At 39.2% G+C, this 18,353-nt stretch overlaps 1 protein-coding gene across 1 annotated transcript in view; it reads right to left on the bottom strand.

Annotated features, from left to right (window-relative positions):
• Positions 1–18,353, bottom strand: part of LOC108530786 (neurexin-3-beta) — a 394,243-nt gene that overhangs the window by 124,878 nt on the left and 251,012 nt on the right. The gene's annotated exons all lie outside the window — the stretch shown is intronic.

Here is an 18,353-nt window from a genome sequence, read left to right as displayed (position 1 = left end):
GTGTCTCGTGTGAACCAGTTCTAATTGGTAGCCTCTATCAAGTGCTTGTCAATTTTTTCCAAATCACAACACACAGAGAAATTGAGGGAGATGGAGGAGGCCTATGTGGTGGGAGAGGGCTTGCCCAGGGACTAGGGTGGCTTCAGGCCCCACTCAGCCAGCCCAAAGTCTAAAGCAATTAATTTTCTGCAACCTGGTGTGGCTCACCAACGTCCCAAAGGCACAAAGTGGGAAGCTGTGGCCTAGATTTTTGGCACCTTATCAAAACACTATTCCTTCAGTAGGAAAACAGGAGAAGCCCTTCCCTATCAAACTCCACATACACTAATCTGGCTTCTTCCTCGGTCCATTAAAAACATGTATATTTCTCCCTTGATTCTAAGCTTTTCTACCCAGATAGCAGCCCCTTTTCTTTCTCAGAAACATGATGCTGTTTTTCTGTCTACAACAGAAGTGCTTCTCTGACTACCCACCACTGTTTAAGCCTAGTAACTTGCTTCTGGTTCCCATGGATCATACCATTGTTTTGCTTGGCCCAGTCAGTCCAATGACTGCCTCAAAGGGAGAGGATTAAAAGCTTGACTCTCCACAAAATTCTTCTGAGAGCCATACCCTACACTCATTCGAATCCAGGATAGGATTCGTTTCCTGTTGTTTCCAAATAAAAGAAACAGGCTCAAAACAAAATTCCCAGAGCAGAGCCCATCACTGTGCCTACTGCCTGGCAGAAGCTGAGGAAGAAGGAGGAGCCTAGAGCTGTTTGACTTTGAAAGTGAGAAGGACTACACAGCAAACCTCCTTCAATTCTCTCCTTTAAGAAGTGAGTTACTGGAAATTCAGAGAAGCAAAAAGGATTTCACCCAGAATCTCTGTGGGGAGACTGCTAGTCATCCCCAAATATCTAGTTTCCCTTCTTTCTTTCAGTAATAAAAGATCCCAAGTGGCTTTAAGCAAGGTATGTGGCCATCCAACGAGTCACTACATTTTCTTGCATCCTTAATAACTTGCTTCTGGTTCACATGGATCCCACCTGTTTTGCAGACAGGTATGGCCTTACAGGATATAAGCAGGCATGCTTTTCTTTTTTTTCCTTCTCTCACTGAAGGGAAAATAGGAAAAACTTGAATCCAAATATGGGAACCATATATTGGGAGTAACACAATATCCCCATTAGCCCTAGATCACTAACTTCTTGATTTTCCCCTAAGGAAAACACACACACACACACAATAAATAAATGCTAACTTTGTTATTCTACTTTGCACTGGTGGTGTGGGAGGGAAGGCTTCTTTCTTATAAAAGTTGAGCCTTTACAATAACTATTAATGATACAAACACTTGGTAAAACTCTTTAGATAATAATAATGATGGTGGCACACATGTCACCATGGTGGTCTTGAGCATTTTGTCAAGGTGACAAGGATTTTGAAATAAGCTGTGTCCCTCAAGGGATTATGATCTACTCTAGCACAGGAATCTGTATCTCTAGCACCTGGCACATAGTAGGTGTTCAATCAAAACTTCACGGAACTGAATCAATGTTACAATTTGGCACCTGGAGTTACAAAGATCACCTCCCTTTCCCTTTCCCATGATGTCATCTACTTTTGCTGTCAATGCAGTGCTAATTTCTCAGGAGACAAATGAAGAACTTACTTCCCCAGTGCGAGATTAATTATTCCATGCCACTGCTAACTCCCGACAATATCAGTCTTTGACAGTGTGCAAAGATAAATAGTGAGGCAGCCATTTGAAAGGAAATCATTATGGCACCTCTCCGCTCCGCGTTATCACATCCATATCAGCAAGGGAGATAACTTTGAAACTGCTTGTACTGCACTGAGAACCAGTGTTCTGGCGGGGGCCTGCAAAGATGAAAAAGTCTCTTCTTGCCTTCAAAGTCTTCCTGCCGCAGTTTGCCTTTCAAAGGCACCCACTGCTTGTGTAAAGGGTTGCCCTGGAAGTGGTGAGTGCCAACAACCTTCTCCTCGCGAGAGAAAGCAATCAGGGAGAAAAGGGAGCTATCTCCTGGGAGGAAAGAGATTTTGGCAGGTGAGAGCAGGAAGGACTGTCCCTGTCAACCCGGACTTCCAACCTAGTCCCATGCTGACAATGTTGGAGCTACCTCCTACCTTGCTCACTGCAGGCTCTCCCTGGGCTGGAAGAAGGAGTTGGGGGCTCTATAGGCTATCAAGCAGCTGAACTAAATTTTAAACATACAAAGACCCTGCTTTGCTTTAAACATCAGACTATTCCATGTAGTTACTTTTTCTTTTAATTTTCTAGGAAACAGCTACTCAGTTAACATACCTCAGGAATATTCTCGCTCTAAAGTGTTCTACCCTAGCAACAGAAGTCGGGTTGTGTAAGGCTTCAAACGGACACTCCCACCTGGCTTCAGGGAGAAGCTGCCTCTCAGTAGAGGCCAGCAATTGGAGAGGTAATAGTCCACTTTACTGCCAAGAGGTGCCTTGCAGAATTTCAGTGTCTGATTTGCACACATGTGAAATGAATTGCTTTCTGCATCCAGGGCACTGGGGAGGTGACAGAAGAATCTTAGCCTCAATCTGGAGACTGAGAAGGGCCGCTCGTAACCTGGTATTTCCTTCTAAAAAGGGGGAAAAAGTCCAGGATTTCTCTTGTAGCAATTTCCCTCCAGGCCAATGAGAAGAGTATAATATTTGCACAATGGGGGTTGGTTTATTTATTGCTGTAAAATAACAACAGGAAAATAAGAGTCATTCACAGTAGATGAAGTAAAGTAAAAGGAAAGAGAAACGAGACATTGAGAAATGAAATATCTTAGCCTCAAAGTTTAGACTGGCCAATTTTTTTTTTAACCCAAATCTTCTGCAGGCATATGTGGAGCTGTACCTGAAACATACGCGTCATTTGGGCTATATTCCTCAACATTTGTATCATTCTGGGCCAGGCATGCAAACTCTCCTTCTACCCTGAAGTTGCAGTTACTGTCCCTTGCTCTTTGCTGAAAAGTGGAAGTGACCCCAAGGGGCAACGAACCACTGGGTAGATCTTGAGAGGAGAAAGTATTTATTTCAGGAATCATCATCGGTATCCTTGACTTGATTAGGCAGCAAGATTTCTATACATATTGAATGTTCCTGGCTACTCATACATGAGTTGGCTAGTCAGTCAAACTGCAATTTACCGGAAGCCAACCACTCAAAGTTTAAATAAGTAGACTAAATTGTTATTGTAGTTTCACTCAACTCTTAGTAGAAAGCAGCAAATGCTAAGAAAAATTTATCAGAAATATATTTTCATCAATAAATACCTAGGCATGCTGTAATGTCAATACATATTTTGCTTAACCTTAGTGCTATATGTTTATATGGCTGAATAATATTATTGTTAGCAAAAATAATACCAGCAACATTTACTGAACACCTACTCTGCCAGACACTATGCTAGGTACTTCATATAAATTACTTTTCATTTTCCCAACAGTGTAAATACACAAACTTTGCCAAAGCACGTGGCTTCTCCTTGATGTTAGAATTGGACATAAGTCTGCTTGACCTAAAAGCGATCTCGTTCCCCCATCATTTATCTCATATACGATTGAGAGTCACAAAAATGAAACTGTCATACTATATGAACCTGAATCTTCAGAGAACAACAAAATTGACTTTATCATGTTTCAAAAGCCCAGGGAATTTTTCAGCAAGAATTAAAGGCTTTTATGCCAGTGAACTTTCAGCATGTTTTGTAAATAACAACTTGCTTTCCTAACCTGTAAACTGGGGAAATAATAGTACCAGGCACGGAAAACTCTCAGCTTACTGTATGGTGCCCAGTAAGCACTCTACTGGGGGAAGTAGGTAATTCAATTAAGTAATCATGAAACTCTCCACTAGTACTGAGCAACTAACCTTTGCAAATCAATTAAAAGAGCACCTCTATGTGCTTTGTATTCAACCTAGTAGTTCTTTTGCTGGATTTAATATATTGTGATCAGAGTACAAAAAGCTGCAAATGGAGCATTGAAGAAAAAAATTCTGCTAGCCAAATTGTTAGTATAATGGAATGAAGTTAGGTGGAAGCAGTTCTACAATCAAATATTCTTATCCACGACAAGCATGTCAATTTTATGATAGAAAAACAACACTAATACTTCCAAGGTAGTTATTACCCAGGTGCAGAAACTAAATCAGAGAGAAACAGTTTAAAGCAAATCCTCGCTAGAGCCCTACATTTAATTCTCTAAGTCACATGACTGACTTTTCATTAAAACTTGCTTTTTAAACAAACCTATTAGAGAATAATAGAAACCAAAAGAAAAAAAAAAAATTAGCCTAAGTCTCTGGTTTTGAGCTAGGAATGCAGTAAAAGAGATTGGCAAAATATTGTGGGAGTTTTCCTTTGAAAAGATAGTAGGAATTTCTTCCCAAAATGTGTCTGATTTCACTCCATAATCTCCTTGGGACTCAAATTTGTCACTGTGGGAATCATCTGACAGCTTCTTTAAGTGCTTCCAGGTAGAGATATGAATCAGATTAGCTCCCTGCCTTGGAACAGTTCTCCTTGGGGCTATACCTACGTGCAAAAAGTACACCCAGATGTTAGCAAACAACTGCACTGTCATTTTTCCCCTTCCAGAAGCTCTGTCAAAAACACTGTAGAGTTACAATTTTATAAATCTGCTGGAAGTGAGATCCAGTCACATAAAGCTAGTGTTGTTTATTCATAAAGTATACCAGACCATGAGCGAGAACATAAGGCTGCTGACATTGCTTATTTCAATATTTCACTGAAATATCACAAAACTTACCTGGGATATACCACTTTTTTTTTCCTCCTAATCTCTTTGAATGGAACAAGAAAGTCAATTGGGAAATCAGTGTTTAAGGTTAGAGCTGAACATAACCTAGCCCAGCCCAACTTCCACATTGGCAAGTTTGCCTAATGTCACTCAGGTAGTTAGTGGAGAGTAAGAAATGGAATGCAGGTGTCCACTTCCAATCCTATAGTCCTTTTACAAGGACACACACCCATCCAACAGCCAATGCAGCTAAAGCAGAATGAGACACAGGCATGTGCTTGACTGAGAGAAAGGGGGAAACCACGCTGATGTTAAGTTTTCTGAAACTCTGGTAATGGCTCACTGTGTCTAAATTCTCACTTCTGCTCAGCTGAAGCAAAGACAACATCAAAGATTGAATGCCTTCTAAGCCCACTTTTGCCTTCTTTTGTTTTGCAAAATGGAAATTGTCAGACATGTGTCAATCTAAAGTTCTTCAGGAATTGTAAATTTCTTGGCCCGCAGCCAATGTTTGCCCCTGTTTCAAAACCAAAAACAGTTTTTCTAAGAAAGCACCCTGAAAAGACTTGAAAGCCAGGTTGATATTTTTTCTTTGATCTCCCAAACAGTTTTGCAACTTCTGCACCTGGCGCTTGGCAGGCGATTCTTGAAGGTTTGGCAATGATTAGTACAGGTAATCAGGCTTCACTCTCCTGTGCACACATTACAATCAATCCTACCTTTCTGTTTCCTCATTTGATCACCTGGAGACTGGTTAAATTCCTCTTTTTTCATTATTAGATCTTTCTAGCCTCCATTATGTCATCAATTTCACCACTAAATGAAAGCCTGTTTGATGCCACTCAATGGTGGTACATATGTGTTAGTCTATTACTAGATTCTAAGTGTCCCCAATACACTTATGAGGCTCTGAAGGGCCCAGCCATGTGTTGGTGTCTTGCAGCTACCGTATAGCTTTGTTAAAGTACCATATACTATGTAGCTGAACTCTATCATATAGTCAGAAATCAAAAATAAAATTGGTTGTTTTTCTAAAAAATGCTTGGAAAATAGAAGTCATGGCTTATAATTTTAAGTATCTCCTAGAGTATATGGCAGAATACTGAGATTTACTTGATTTATATATTCCAGAGTTCATGTGCATTATAAAATGTACAGCAGCATCTGTGGCCTCTACTCACTGGATAACAGCAACACCTCCATATGTTCCTTTTCAATTGCGACAACCAAAAATGTTTCCAGACATAGGCAAAGTCTCCTTTGTGTGTGGGGCAGGGAGAGAAGGGGGGTGAAAAATCATCCTCACTGAAAATCACTGTATATATTACACTCGTGGACATAATAAAGGGACTAGTTCCAAAGAGTATGTTGTGACTTTTTCTGATGTCTGTGGAATAGAGAGTTAGGATACCACTAAAAATGTAGCACAGTCAGGACTCCAGCTCATTCTCATTGCATCAGGGACATCTTTTTGGCAGACTGTGGGGACAACTTATCTTTGAGCATGGAGTAAGGACAAGGTCACACTTGTGTGCCGGCGTACTCTGTGTAAAGCTGAGCAGGTTTGTAAGGTTTGTAAAGAGTACATGTGAAGTATCACACTTTTTTTCAGCTCTTGAGTACAGCAGAAATCTAACAAAGGGAGAAAACTGTTTTGCTGAATGTATGCTCCTTCTTCCATAAACCTGGAAGACCTAGCTTGGAGTAAAATTTTATAGACATTTTAATGTGGAGCCAAAAGTAAAGAGAAATGGGTTAGTCTATTAAAGGCTAACCCATTTAAAGGCAGTTGAGATGAAAGGCATAGCTTGGATGTTGGTTGAATTCATGGGCTAGAGAACAACACGGAGGTACCATTGCTTGCCCGTCAGCTCCACTGATTGCCGTTCTAGCTGCTTATCAAGGGCCGGAGAAGAGAAAGGAAAGTTTGGCTGTCTAGCTCAGAGGTTCGCTGATGCCAGTGAGGAGATGAAAATGAGTAAACACTTCCTGAAAAGGTAACAATTAATTTTAGAGATGGCAATTTATCATCACAGCTGCAAAGGAACACAGAAGACCCTGGGGTGTATCCTTTTAGGTGGCAATTCATTGCTGTGTCTGAAATTTCATTCGTCTCCATAACACACACATCCACAAAGGAGCGAGAATGGAGACTTGGCAAAGGAGAAAACAAAGGGGAAGGAGGCATGAAAACCCTGCTCAGGTTATTAATAGCACAGACTCGAATTTCATGAATCTTAACACTCTGCTCTCGGCATGAGCAATTGATCATCTAAGATGCTACAATGTGCCCAACAATTAGGGCAAACTCTAGACAAGGGGGTTGGCCATGTGTCCTAAGGTTAAATAGCTGGGCTATCGGCAAGCACCAGAGAGGGAAATGGAGTGTGTAAAAGGAAAAGTTTGTTTTGTGTCTGTGCATCCCCTTTTCCTACTTCCAATCCCATTTCAGTCCCCTTTGTCTTCATTTCCATTTTTCTTCAGTCAGGTTCTCAGAAGTCACAAAGCTTCTAGTTGTAAAACATGAAGTTCTATATCTAGCTATAAAGGCAAGATATTTCCAAGTATTTCCTCCAAACTACTAGATTGACATATTTGTCTCTGGTATGCACTCACTTATATCCTAGGTTTCCTAGAATCCTATTTCTTCTACATTGCATTATTTCTCATTGTGATAGACTGGAGTGGGTAGTATTGATATAAATGTACACAAATGACTCTGACTAAAGCCCACTCAAGACTATGGCTTATTTGGGACAATCAAGTGCATTTTTTAATCTCAAAACTCCAAGGAAAGAAAACTGAAGTTAATTGATAATTTCTTATGTTGTAGGTACTTGGTTACACTCCATATATCCTTTTCCCTACCCAACCATCCATCCATCTACCATTTATCATTTTTTGATTCTAAAAATACACTGAATGCCTACTAAATGGTAGACACTAATCTAAGTATCTGCCCAAATGAATTCTAACATCTATTAGGAGAGGCAGAGTGAAAAGACACTTATAACACAGTGAATTAATAGCAGGATAATGATAAGCTCCATTTACTGTGGAAACACATGGGAGAGGCACCTGGACCCCAGATATCTCAAGAGAAGTAAAATCTGAGTTTGGAAATTTAGAAAGAGTGTGAAGCAAGGCAGAAGACAAAGAGTGGCAATGAAGTGGCAAATTGGAGTGGCAAGTGGGTTCTTAGCAGAGGAACCAGCATATTTATATATTTGTACAAGGCACAAAAGGAAAATTCAAACAAGTGAATGTAGCTAGAACATTATGTGAGAGGGATAGGGTAATATGAGTTGGAACTAGGAAGACAGGCATGATGGCATGAAGTATGTCATCCTAAGGATATTCGATTTTATCCTGAAGGCAATGGGATCCATTGGAGTTTTTAAGCTAGGGCTTGCTTACTCATATATGCACTGCAAAAAGTTATTCCTGACTACATTGTGGAAACTTGAAGATAGGCAAAATTGGAATCCAGGAAACCATTGAAGACATTACTAAAGTCAGAAGGAACACGATGGCAGTGATGATGGAGAGGAAGGATGTATTTAACAGCTGTTAAATAGGTAAAAGAAGAGATCAAGACAACTCATGTAAACTTCACATCAATCCTATAAAGTTGATATTAATATGCACCTTATGGATAAGGCTTAGGTTAAGTAACTTGTTGACTGTTATAGAACAGTAAAACAGTAGAGATATAAAATCTGTCATGTCTAACTCCACAGACCATTTTCATCTTACTGAACTGAACATGACTTAGCTCTCTATGGAGTTCTTTTAATGTGCTAAATCCTAGGGATTAAGAGTGAGTAAGATCTGCTTCCTGGCAACAAGTTGCTCAGAATTGGGTAAACTATTAGAGACTTCATGCTACCACACCGTGCCTCTTGCTTTAATCTAAGCAGTAGGTGTTGGGATAGTTCTAAAATCTAATAATTCTTATCGTCAATAAAAGAAATCCAGATACTGAGTTTAAAATGTTGACCCCCTTGATTTAATCCCATTACCTAAGTAACCCCTTGCTCTGCTTATAGCCAGCCACTTTCAAATATCTATAGCCCACAAGGTCATTTTCTCTGAGTTGTCACTTAGCCAGCCTATACATATTTAGCTCTTTTAATCTTTTTTCCGAAATCATTCCTTCAGTTCCACTAATCATTCCCGTTGCTTCTGTCTGGCCTACCTCCAATTTGTCTACATCTTGAAAGAGCCTATGGAAGCAAACGATACAGTGCTCTTGTTAGTAATTCTACTTATTCACCATGTGTTTTCAACATTTTCAAGCCCCTTTGTAATACTTGGGATTTTTTTGCATGAAAATAACATTGTACCTCTTGAAAAGCCTGTGTACTCCAACATTTCGTTTCTCCAAGGAGGCTCACATACCACCCACCTTTTCTATCCCAAAGCATAATGATATCGAAGGAGAAGGAATGGCAAGCATGATTAACATCCTACTGGCAGTAATGATCTGTTTCTGGAATTAGGTAGTAAGAATTTATTTTTTGTTATTCTTTTAAGGCTACAGGAAGAATAAAAATACAATTTATCTGCAAGATGTTTCTAAATGGAATGCATTTATGACATTCTTATAGGGCTTATTTGCAGCTCTTTAAAAATAGTTGACTATCTAATTAGAGAGATAGATCACATTGGTACAGAACACATATACAGATAAATACTGCTTTTTATAGCCTCCACTATCATAGACACAGAAGCATGCAGAGCAAAACTCACGCAGTATTTTAACTCTTAGGTTTCCTCTGTCTACACATATGTTTCAAAATGGGGTTTCAAACATGTTCCCTACTTTAATCATTTATTTCAACAATATTAAAAATATTTCCACTTTTACTATTTATTCATTTTAATATTATTCCCTTATTCTCTAAAGACAAGAATCTCTTATGGCACACACACACACAAAGCAAACACCATTCTGAAGAATTATTTGCCTATAGCATGTTAAAATAGTCTAATAATATTGAGAGTGCAATTAATTTAACTGTCTTTATTTTTAGGAGATTTATTCATGATCCGCTCATATTTCCTTGAAGTATCTCAATGGTAGGGAAGACTTGGAAATGAATAGAAACCTTGTTGAGGTGTCACTATAGACTTGCATAGCAGCACAGAATGGCTCTCTAGAGGTCCCGAACCTCTAGAGAGGTTTAACAGGAAGCCAGCTGCTGACTGGTTCAAACCACAACTGCTGATTGGTGGGGAACATGACTAAGGTCCTTACACTCTCTGCTGCGCATAGTGTTCATCACAATAAGCAAACCACTTGTGGAGGCACTGAGAAAAGGAGCCTGGCAGAGTGAAACAAGATGGCAGAGGAGAAGGATAACTCCCTGATATGGTTTGGTTGCGTCCCCACCCAAATCTCACCTTGAATTGTAATAATTCCCATGTGTCAAGGGGATTATTACAGGTGGAGATAACTGAATTGTGGGGGCAGATTCCCCCATATTGTTCTCACGGGAGTGAATAAGTCTCATGAGATCTGATGGTTTCATAAGTGGGAGCTCCCCTGCACACACACTCTTGCCTACTGCCATGTAAAACCTGTCTTGCTTTCCCTTTGCCTGCCACCATGATTGTGAGGCCTCCCTAGCCATGTGAAACTCTGAGTCTATTAAACCTCTTTCCTTTATAAATTACCCAGTCTCGGGCATGTCTTTATTGGCAGTGAGAACAGACTAATACACTCCCCGGGGAGGTTATATTTCAACTTAGTCTTGAGGGATTATTACTTTTCCAGGTAGCTAAAGTGGACAAAAGAGCAATAATAATAATTTTTATTGAAAGGTCACTATGTAACAGACACTATTCTAAGCATTTGAAATACATAAATTTAGTTTTGACTCAAAACTCCTACAGAAATGATCATATTATCTTCATTTCATAGATAAACAATCATGCTCAAGTTGTATGTTGTATGTGCTCAAGTAGAAAGAACATGTCTGAAAGTATAACAAGGTATGACTAGAATGTTGCGTGCATGTGAAAAAATATTGGTAGATACGGAAGGAAAGGAAGACAGGTGAGAATCTGCGGGGCCTTTTATGCATGACTTTCCCTGGAGGGTTGGTTCATGGGTGGAATTTACTTCACAGTGATTTTTTTCTACAATATGTATATATTCCTTGTTTAGAAAGTAAAATCAGTAAGAATATAAAATTCAGGATATGTGAGCATACAGGAAAGTGAAACAGTGTCCTCATCTGGGAACAGTAAGTGCTAATGGAAGGCACAGAAACCAGGTTCATAGATGATTGCCTTTTTTGTTTTGATTTTGTTTTTGAAATGGGAAAGCCATATATATACTCACACATATATGTATATATATACACATGCATAGATATGTACATACACATGTATATATACACATGCATATATATGTACATACACATGTATATATACACATGCATATATGTACATACACATGTATATATACACATGCATATATATGTACATACACATGTATATATACACATGCATATATATGTACATACACATGTATATATACACACACATATATATGTACATATATGTATATATACACACACATATATACGTACATATATGTATATATACACACACATATATACGTACATATATACACACACATATATACATGTACACACACGCATATATATGTATGCTGAAGGGATGATATTAATGGCACCAGTGGAAAATGAGAATACTAAATGATGTCCAAACCTTGGGAAGAGACCAGAGTGAAGAGATAATTAGCATAAGATTTCAAACAAAGGGATGAAGGGATTCCCCTAAAGTAAGGACTGATGTGGATAAGCATGGAGGAATTCAAAGAAACTTGTGACTGGTCAGCATTGTTTTCTGAAAAAACGTAGCATTTAAAACCCAAGGATGTAGAAGTGAAAAAGGAGATCAAGTTGGGAGGTTGAAATAGGTGCTGATCAAGAGTTGGAGGTGGAATGGGGGAGAGATAAAAAACAGAGAAGTCTTCTAAGACCAGGTTGAAGGCAGCACTGCAGTGGCGTAAGGAACAGAAACCATTTGGAATGATCTGGGATGAACACAACAGAGGGAAAAAGGAATTTGGAGTGATGATGAGAGGTAATTTATAGATATAGACAAATGAAAACCTTGCTGAAGCCAAAAAAAAATAACAAAAACAAAAACAAAACCGCCTGGACTTAAGTATAAAATTTGGAAATTATGGCTAATCAGCAAGATATTAGGGCTTTAACGTTTTGAGATTTAGCAGTTCAGAGACAGGACAAGATGCATGGTGAGGCCATCAAGCTGGGTGGGTCTGTAGTGGGGGCCTGGCTGCTATACTAGTTCAAACCACAATCAAACTTCATCAGAATTAAAGCAGTAGCCACGTATTAGACCTCTCTACCTCCTCTCTTGGTCATTTACAATCTTTTCTCAACATGGCAGAGTAATCTTTAAAAAACATGAATCACATCATGTCACTCCACTACTTAGTACATTCTAATAGTCTGCCATTACACTTTTATAAAACCTAAAGTGCTTTCCACAGTCTAACAGGCCCTGTGTGTTTCAGTCCCTGCCACCTCTCAGATCTTACCTCATGCCAGATTTCTTTTGCTACAGCCATATTCATCATCTTTCAAACACCGCCCAACATGTTCCAGCCTAAAGGCCTTTACACTAATCGTTCCCTCTGTTGTAAATGTTCTTCCCCCAGATTTCACAGACCTGACATCTTTTATCATTCCAATCTCAGTTTAAATGTTTCTTCCTTAGAGTTACTTCCCCTAAACTAGCTACCCACCCATCAGGTACTCTGTGTGACATTGCCCAGGTTTATTTTCTTGATAGCACTTGTCCCTGCATACTATATTCTCTTGCTAATTTATGTATCAGTAGTCTCTGTCCCCACTCCCAGAATGTATGTTCCAGAAAGAACTAGAATTACTGATTTCATTGTATTTTCATTGCAGCCTCAGAGTCTACAAGGGTGATGGGTCCATAACAGGAATCACTCTGCTCTCCCAAGCAATGTTTGTGGAGAGAATGAGCTGAGAGACTGGGGTGCTTAAGGGATGGTCCACTCCTTTAGATTCAAAGTCAAACCCCTTCATTTTATAGGCAAAGGTTTAATGGTTTTGAGACATTCGAGATAAGAAGGATTAGGAAATTGTATCAGTGAGTCATAGTGGAAAAACATAAAGCCAAGATAAGAAATGGCACTATAGTAGCTTGGGCACTTCAAACCTGATGATGAACTATCCTAAATATTCTTCTGGAGAGCCCATGGAGCTTTATTTTCAGAAGGTGTTATCGTTGAGAGACCTTTATAATTGAAAGTGCAAACATTTCATATATTCTCGATTACAGTGCATTGCTTTCTTCTGATTTGGAGAAAGTTCAGAAGGGAAAAAAAAAGTGCAAAGTAATTAACTAAAAGCCGTGACCCAGTCTCTCACTGATTGCTTTTCCTGAAGATCTTACTACAAATGCAGTTTAAGAACAGAAGACACATTGAGATTTGAGTCTGAGAAGGAAGTTGGAAAGAATTAGCATGTTGCTGAGGAGCCAGTTCCATTTTTAAGTTGGTTGGGCCACACTGCTGTTTTGTTGGGGTAGGGACTGCTCCATCAAAAAGGCAGAGAAAAGGTTCTTTTGGAGTCAGCATGGAAGTCAAAGCCATGTGTGCTTTTTAGGACCTGGAGCTGGCACCCTTCTAAGGAAAAGATTGCAGCAAAGAGGTGTCCCTTGCCAATTCAAATGCATCTTCAAAGCAGCAGTTGCATCACGAAGAAAAGACCTCATTGGCATTCTCTAAGGGGTGACTCCTACCCAGGGCAAAGAAGCCATCTCTCCACACCCAGGATAATCTGCCAGAATAGGAAAAAGAGGCTTGTCTTCTGAATGATCTCAAAATAACATTTAAATACAACAGAAAATAGAATGCTCCCTGCCATTAAGGAGTGAAGAACTTGTCTGGGCAAAGAACTAAAATAAGCTAAGTTTGGAGGCAAAGACTATGAAAACTGCTATTCATCAGGTTTCGGTGGTAGATGCCCATTATTACTAGTAATAATTACAACAATGATAATAAATGAATTTAATCCTAAAGCAGGAGGCATAATCTCCAGCGTAGGCACAAAAGTCTTGTAATCACCCAAGCCTCAGCTGTGCCGGGGCAGTGAGAGTGGGAAGAACTCAAGAAAAGGATTACAATTAAAAAGAAATTGACATCTATGAATTGAATTGGGCACATTATCTCCAGCTTCTGGTTCAGAGTTTTTATTACAAAATTAAATAGGCTAATTAGACTGCAGGAAAACTTCCACTGAACTCTACAGTTTCCACCAAGCAGAAAGGAAGACCAAGTAAGGCAAGAGAAAAATAGGAAGAATAAAATTTTCAAATTGCTGATTTCTGGTTACTAGTGTTCACTGAAAGACACAAGCAAGTGAAATACCAGAAGGCTGTAAAGTCCAAAAACCTAGACAAATGTACAGGCTGAATGGTTTCTTGATATTACAACATATAATAGGTACCATGACATTATTGACATGACATCCATAACCATCATATGATCTGTTCGATGTGTGTGGTCCCTCATTAGCAAACATAATTTAAGGTACCATGCAAAATTAAGATGAGTGTGATATATTAACACAATCCATGGAACCTTGCACATGGGTCTGTGAGGCATTGCCTGAAATGATTTGTGTCTCCAATTTTCACTAAAGGGATCTGCACCTTTGGCATAGCATGAAGGCAGGGTTCAGATTGGGACAGCAGGCAGCCCATTCCACATGACCATGCGACCCAGTCCAGCTTTGGAAACTCTTTTCCAACCAGTCCCACACCCCTGTGTCATGAGTCATAATAATGGGAGGATCACTATTTGAATGACCTTTCTTTAGCTCATAAATGGGGACCTTAACTGGTCACTTTACTTGGTCGAATCTGATATGCTTCCAGACTTCAGCATCAATGTGTAGTCCAAAGCCAGAGGAACACGATACAGTATGATCTCTACAGCAGGGCCTCGGCATAGGCTATTTCCTTTGCCAGGAACACTGGCCCTTGTCCTCTTTTGCTGATCTAATCTCATCCTGCACAGGACGGCTTCTACACTGCTTCTGCAAGAAAGCTTCCCCAGATGACAACACTACTCCAGGTCCCTTTCTACTTTCTTAGAAGCCTGTCCTTCTTTGTCACACTGTGTCATGATTGTGATGAAATCATTATGTGTCAAATTGGTTTGTTCATGCCTTCTTCCCATGATATAAGCACCATGAAGACAAGCATCCTACCCTTGCTTTATTATCTTTTTAACTCTCTCCAGGTATGTCCACACAGTAGGCAGTAGCCATTAAGTGTTTATTGACTAAATAATCTTCCCTTTTCAATTCCCTGCCACCACCTTGAATTCACATTAGGTAGTGAATAAAATAGCTACAAAGACCCCTGGCTTTTCAAATGCCACCTCTGCCTTGCAAGCAACCCCAAAATATAGGTTTGCCAGAATCTCCATAGTCTTTTAAAGGAAAAATACTTCCATCACCACCTGGGTCTCTCTCTCTCCTCGGGGAGTTTTGGGGCAGTCTGGGAGAGCTGGCTGAGGCCTTGTTCAATTGTCAAACCATACCCTCGGCCTCATTTACTGGGCTCTTTAGGACACAACAGGATTTAAGAGCACCAGACATGACAAAGCCATCTCGGATATTCTCTAACACAATCGCCTTTCATAGTGCATTGCAAAGGAAAGTGTCTCTTGAATTTAAAAAGGATGCTGAGATAAGGAAAATGTTTGCAACAGAGGACAGAGGCAAACTCCCTTACAAAAATGCCTAATCAGGTGAGGAAGAGAACAAGAGAATATGGCTTACTGAAAATGAGGGAGAGAAAGTGAAACACAATCACACTTTAATTTCCTTTTTATCAACGACATGACTGGCATTGTTTTATGTGATTCGTTTCCCTCTAATTACTAGCAGGCATATTGCTGAATGCCACATAAAAATAGGTAGTCTACAGAGTCACCTCAAATCTCCTAATTAAAAAAACAAGAATCGCCCTATAGTTATTTGAGTCAAAAAAAATTACACGTTTTCTATATGGCTGCATGGTGCTCTTAGTATGATGTTGGAAGTGAGTTTTGCTATTTATCCTCTTTCTTCTTCAAATATTTTGATTTACTTCAAAGCCTCCAGCTTCGTTTTCTGGTTAGAAATAGCCCTGGGAACATCCTCATCAAATTCCTTCTGCACTTTTCTATTCATGGTTGTCTCACACTAGTTTCTGCTTAGCTCTCCTCCAATGGAAGTAAAATGTAGCTCGTACTTAGTGTAATTATTTAATCAAATTCTATTTTCAGTGTGTGTATATATAATTCTTATTGGAATTGTGTACTGGTAGCAAGTTCTTATATATGTATATCCATCCAACATTAATTCAGCATTTTTTTTTTTTTTTTTTTTGTGGAGCCCCATCTGTGTTCTTACAATATATTATTTCTCTTTAGGGGAAAGAAATATGTGGGAGTAATTCTTTTTCTACAGTTTCTACCAACTAGCACATGTAAGGTAAAGTAAATAAACACATTATGGTGATAAAGCTGGGAGCCAAATGAAAAGACTTTATCTCCAAACACTGTAGGATGGAACCTAGTGACATGCAAACATATTGATTGACATTTTGTAGCATAAAAATTCCAGAGTGACAATTCTAATCCTCACTCCTCTCAAAAATATAAGCATCTGGTGTGAAGCAGAGGAATGAGCTTATGCTCATTTCTGGATGTAAAAAATTCAAGGCGTTTATACATATTATTATTTAATTATCATTCTGAGGTGGCTAAGAAATGAACATTATTGGTGAAACTGAAAAAAAAATAAGGGCTTTTAAGGGAATACAAAAAAGCTGAACATTTTGCCTTGGGTTAGAGAGGGAATTGGTAGTACAGGAATTCTTACTGGAATTGTGTAGTGATAGCTAGTTTATATATACATATACACACATATATATGTGTGTGCGTATATATATATATATGTATATATGTGTGTATATATATATCTCAGATCTCTACTACACCATGTTGGTTACCCTCAAAACTTTATGCTAATTAATTATGGCTATTCATTTGTGTGTGTGTGTGTGTGTGTGTGTGTGTTACAGTTCAGTAATAGCTTAGCTGATCAAATCATACCAAAGTCAGGATGCCAACACAGGGCAGCTAATTGGCAAATAACCACAACTACACAAAAGCAAGAACTATAAAGGGCAGCAGCATGTGGTTCCAGAGACGTGAGCTGTAAGTGCTACTTTGAGGTTCATTGATAAGGAGATTTCAGAGAGAGGGGAAAAAAAAGGAAAAATCGGTGCATTCAAGGAATTAGACACCAAACTGTGATGTCAACAGCTGTAACAATGGATAACCAAAGACATTGTATGGATGCTTTTAAATTTATTAGTGAAGATAATTTCCAACATACAAGTCCTTCCCAGGCAAACTGTCATCAAGGGTGAGAATGGAATAAAACATTCTTCAGATGAGCAATGTCTCAATGATTTTACTTTTCAGCTATCCTTTCTCAGGAGGCTACAGGACAATGTGCACCTTGACAATGAGGAAATAAAGAGAGCTGAAACTAGGGATTTAATACAGGAGCAGGGCCCAGGGATTTTCCAGCATGAGGAGCAAGGAAGACGCAGGATGACAGCTGTGAGGCAGGCTCAGTGAGCGCCCAGCCCAGACTAGAGCAGGAGGTCAGATGACTCCAGAAGGGAGTCCTCCAAGACAGAAAAAGAAATAATGGACTCCTGTCTGTATATCTTGTGATGACTTTTGTAGCTGTTTTCTATAGCACTGATGGGTGGCTAGAAAAATAAGCTAATGAGATAACGAGGGTATTCATTAACAAAGAGTTACAGGAAAACAGAAATAGTCATAACAGTAGAATGTTTTGTCAGGGGTAGAAATATAGTCTGTTGTTTTTCACTGCTGTATCTTCAGTCTCTAGAACGGTGTCTGGCACATTCTATGCAGCTGGTGAATAGTTGTGGAACAAGTTAGTTCATGTATGATCTTACATTGTTTTCAATAGGTGATATTACAAAGCCAAAATAACAAACTGTGAACATTTAACCGAAATGTGATAGAATTTTACTGGGAAACTGGAAGGTAAAAAAGTGTGTGTGTGTTGTAGGGCAGGGAGAGCATGTGAAAGCTCAACCTTTACTTCTAGAAGCAGAAGTCATTAGTTATTATGTAAAACTGAAAAAGTCAAGAAATAGAAATGCAAGCATATTGCTAGAACTATGAAGAGAAATGTCTGAAAGGATGTAAAAGGGTTACCAGTATAGAGCAGAACTTTAGGGCAAGGTGAGAAAGATACTACTGTTTTTCTTTTATTATTATGGTTTTCTTATTTTAAGTCTCATGATGCTATCTTCAGCTGGGTTTTCCGAAAACAAAGTCTGAGGCCCAGTATCGTGTTTGGGAAGTTTGGGGAGAGTGACATCAGAGTCTGGGCAGAAGCGGGAGGTGAACATTCATGCAATAGAGACCTCAGTT

The sequence above is a fragment of the Rhinopithecus bieti genome, unplaced genomic scaffold (assembly GCF_001698545.2).
Source record: "Rhinopithecus bieti isolate Rb0 unplaced genomic scaffold, ASM169854v2 scaffold_6782, whole genome shotgun sequence".
NCBI classification, from domain to species: domain Eukaryota; kingdom Metazoa; phylum Chordata; class Mammalia; order Primates; family Cercopithecidae; genus Rhinopithecus; species Rhinopithecus bieti.
The sequence above is the reverse complement of the archived record's forward strand: the minus strand, read 5'-3'. Positions and strand labels throughout refer to the sequence as shown.